Source organism: Acipenser ruthenus, chromosome 43, assembly GCF_902713425.1.
Source record: "Acipenser ruthenus chromosome 43, fAciRut3.2 maternal haplotype, whole genome shotgun sequence".
NCBI classification, from domain to species: Eukaryota; Metazoa; Chordata; class Actinopteri; order Acipenseriformes; family Acipenseridae; genus Acipenser; species Acipenser ruthenus.
Genome location: NC_081231.1, coordinates 3,936,412 through 3,941,228, shown reverse-complemented (window position 1 = coordinate 3,941,228; position 4,817 = coordinate 3,936,412).

Genomic DNA, 4,817 nt, shown 5'->3' with positions numbered 1-4,817 from the left:
GGCTCCTTTTATACATGTGACCACTCCCCAGTTAGCATCAATTACCTAATTGGGGTCACACATGTGATTGCTGGCAGGGGCAGATTTAACCCCATCCCTGCCAACCTTACATTCCCACACACAGAGCACAGACAAGTGTGTGTAGAGAAGTGTTTCAATTCTCTCATTTGAACAGTGGTTTCATCAGACCAGATTTTGAGTAAATTGTTTCTGTTTTCAGTAGCCAGTTGGTTAATAGAAGTGTTAACTTCTTAAATATAATGAAGTTGTTAGATGCTAAGGGTAAAAATAAATATTACCCGAAATGAGATTGCATGGTGATGTTCTGTCAGATGACAAAATCAGAGATGCTGTGCTCATTTACTGAACAGGCGCAGTGGGAGGAACCTGTACGTTGACAACGTTACAAGAGAGTGTTTTTACTTTGAGCTCAGCTTTCTGAAAGTGTCTCGAGACAGAATGCAGGCTTGTGAAGTCGCTGCACTGATATGTAAGTATTATTGCTGGTGCTTTATTAAACATGCTGCTGATTATCCATCTGGTTTGTTGACTGTTAGAGTGAAAGGTTCTGGGTTTGTAAGACTTGATTGTAATTCAAAATCTGTATTTTGAGGTGGTGTCCACTGGTCATGATAAAAGAGTATGCAAGCCAGGTAAATGAAATAGAGTATTGTAAAACATACCGTATGCATGGTGAAGCAGGGAAGCACATGGTAAAGGACAGGGAAGCGAGGAACAGTTTTTTTCACAGTGGTTTCATGGTAAAAGTGTAGTGAAGTGTAGAAAAAGCTAGTCAATATATGGTAAATCAAATGAAAGTATGGTGCATGCATGGTACAACATGGTTAAAGTCTGGCCAAACATGGAAGCATGCTTGCTACCTACAATCAATTACTGGAACCTGGGGCCCGTTTCATAAAAGCGATTTGCAATCACAAGCACCTCGCAAATACAAAAATGGGTTTTATAAAACTTTCGCAGGGCACCCAGACATCAGCCGCAAGTAGCAACTGCAGACAAATCCGAAGGAAAAGAGTATTTAGAGTCAATCAAATCCTCTTCATGCGTTAATATCAATTATTTTATCATTTAGATTATATTTAGAATTAATATCAAAGTACCGATTTGCTAAAAAAGGGAGATAACTAATCTTAGGGTCAAATCTAAGGTCAAACTTAGTTTTAGATTTTAATAGAAAAAAACATGAATTTATTTTATTAATCAGTTTTAACCTAACAAAGATATTTGAAACAAAAACCTTTAATGTGCAAAAAACAGCTCATTTTTAACCCCGAAGTCCATCTTGGATTTTCGCTGAACATTGAGTTTCAATAGTGTGTGTGTGTGTGTGTGTATATATATGTATATATATATATATATATATATATATATATATATATATATAATTCTGTTTTTAATTCCATTACTATTCAAGCCATCTCATATGCCACAATGTCTGTATTAGATGCTGTCATCTGATACCCTGGGAGTGCAAACATTTAATTTGGGAACATTGTGATATTGCCAATCGCTTTGCCAGTGGAGATATTAGTGATGAGATATTGAGAGACAGTGAGTAAGATAATAATAATAATAATAATAATAATAATAATAATAATAAAATTCATTTTATGAACAAGTTGTGTAACTTTTATAACTATGTATCTATTTTCATTATTGCTTACTTAGATGGATAATTAAAGGTGTGTTTACTTACGCTGGTTTAAAGGTAGCCTTATCTGAGGTACAGTTCTCTGCTCCACCCCTAGAACATTCACTGCATCCATGATTATCTGCCACTTGTTTTCTTGTTTTCGTTAGTTAAACTTCCAGACAACTTGCCAAATAGAACAGATTTGTGTTGGCCAACCATTTATATAATTGTATACATTTCTTCTTTGGAAAATGTGGTTTTTCTTTGCACCCTGCCATTGTGTAATTACCTGATCGGTTACTGGGCTTTAAAATGGATTACTAAGTTACAGTTTTTTTTTTTTTTAACGCAGATCACTAAAGAGTGATCGCAAGTGGCGGCACATGCAAAGTGCTTTATGAAACACACACAGCGACGACCTTTGTGTCCTCGCAACCTCATCTCAACCACATGACTGTTATGAAACGGGCCCCTGGAAACTTAAAAATAATGGTACAGAAAGTCCTCTCACAGTGATGTATGCTGATGCTGCTGAGGCCCTTTGAACTGGTCTGAACTGCAGCTACAGCAGCTCGCGTTAAAGCACTTTCTTTTTGAAAGTGTTAAAGCACGTTCTTACTTAAACACATTTCTGGGGAATGGGGTGTTAAAAGATCATTGGCAGTTCTACAGCTCTGGCCAAAAGTTTTGCATCACCTAGAATTTTGGTATTGAGACATAATACAAAATAAAAAATAACTATATGAACAGAATTTAGATATTTTATTTAACATCATGTAATCAAAGAAACTACAAAATGAAGTTGCAAAAGTCTACCGGAAGCCATACTAGTTAGTATAGTATTTCATGTTAAATTTTGAAATGTCACATTTTTAAATTGTCAGTTTTTCATTAAGTATATGGAAAAATACAAAGCGGTGTGTAATTCAATATGTTAATGTAACATTATTCAACAGGTTTCATTCGACTTTATGAAGCAAAATCAGTTAATTCTATAGGGTGATGCAACATTTTTGGCCGTAGCTGTAGGTGGTAAAATTAAAATTTACCCAGTGATTGCAGGCCTCCTGTGTTTATGGCTTTCTGCCAGCTGAATGTAAAATCTGATTGAAATAGTTTATATTGATAGTTTCATAATATTGATTGCTGGCATTTTGCCTTCCATGAACTTTTGTATGAAGGTATGAAACAGAGACTAACAGAAGTAGACAAACCTAAATCTAAAACAAAATGCCCAAAATGGTTTAATAGATCCATTAAAAAATATTCAGCGAAAAAAGTCACTTAAAAGGGACCAAAAACAAAGTACACAGAAAGAGTACTTGGGACTGCAAAAACAAGTCAAAAAGGAAGTTAGAAAGGCCAAGAGAGAGATAGAAATCAATATTGCTAAGGGGGCTATAACCAATTCCAAAATGTTTTTCCAATATTATTAAGAGAATATTCAAAGAGGAGGTTTGTGACCGGGTCTTCATCACTTGCGTGAATAGCCGCTGTTTAGCAAAACAGAGAGACAACTGGGGGTGGAGTTGAAACGCCGGCACAGGCGTGCAGGATTTATTAATACAAACAGAAACGAATGTAAAGGTGGTCATGTGACGTTACCAACCATGGTAACGCACAGAGGACACTACAGCAAGCTGTACAAAAATACAAAATAAAACACAGTACAAAAACTACAAATAAAAAGGTGCCCCAGAGGGCGAGCGCTAGCCTTAAAACGAGGCGTCCCGCTCCAGGAACGGGCTACACTACGTAACCCTCGCTATTCATCACATGGGATCACTATCCCCTAACTAACCTACTCACGATCCGGTATTCATACAACGACTCGTGCTGCTTCATACGACCTTGGCTGGGCATTGCCTTCACAAGCACCGCTTGCAGTCTCAGGGTTGCGTAGCTGTCGTTCCTGCAGCGCGGACCCTCTCCTCCAGAGTATACGCCGCTCCTCTCTGGCATGGCGTTGCAGTCGCCTCGAACCATCTCCTGCAGATGCTTTTAAACTGACGGACACTCGATCAAGACCCGCCCACCTGCTGATTGAGGTCCAGCACAGCACTTGCTGCCCTTGCCCTCAACCAAGCCTAGCAGGCAGCAAGTCTCAATCAAGCGCCTGTCTGTAAAACAATAATTCAATTAAACAAATCAACTCCAAAACAACACACAATAAACCCATTTCCCCATACAAATTATATCCACACTAAATACACACGAGCAGGGCAATCGCCCTGCTACAAGGTTAAATGTCTAAAAGACACAAATGGCAAAATCATAGACAAAGAAAAAAAAATAGCAAATATATTAAATGATTACTTTTCACAAGTTTTTACAAAGGAGGACACGGATAACATGCCCTACATGTCAACCTGTTCCTATCTAGTTTTCAATAACTTTAGCATAACAAAGGCAGAAGTGTTAAAGGGACTTGGAGCTCTTAAAATAAACAAATCCCCTGGGCCGGATGAGATCCTCTCAATAGTACTCAAAGAAATGAAAGAAGTTATTTACAAACCGCTAACAAAGAACATGCAACAGTCTCTTGACACAGGGGTTGTACAGACTGGAAAATTGCAAACTAAATACCAATCCACAAAAAGGGAGACAAAACCGAACCAGGTAACTACAGACCAATAAGCCTGACTTCTATTACATGTAAACTTATGGAAACTATAATAAGATCTAAAATAGAAAATTACCTATATGGTAACGATATCCTGGGAGACAGTCGACATGGTTTTAGGAAAGGGAGATTGTGTCTAACTAACCTGCTTGATTTTTTTGAGGATGCAATATCAACAATGGATAATTGCAAAGCATACGACATGGTTTATTTAGATTTCCAGAAAGGTTTTGACAAAGTCCTGCATAAAAGATTAATTCTCAAACTGAACGCAGTAGGGATTCAAGGAAATGCATGCACATGGATTAGGGAGTGGTTAACATGTAGAAAACAGAAAGTACTGATTAGAGGCGTGTGGCAGAGCAGGGCTCTGCCCTTGTAAATATTGGCAGGGATGGGGTTAAATTCTCCTCCCTGCCCAGGTTTATTGAGTCAGGTGGGAGCAATTATCAATCAATTAGCACCCGGCTAATTGACTGATAATTGCCTGACATAAAAGGAGGCCTCAGCCCCTCAGAAGAGGGAGGTAGCTGAGGAAGC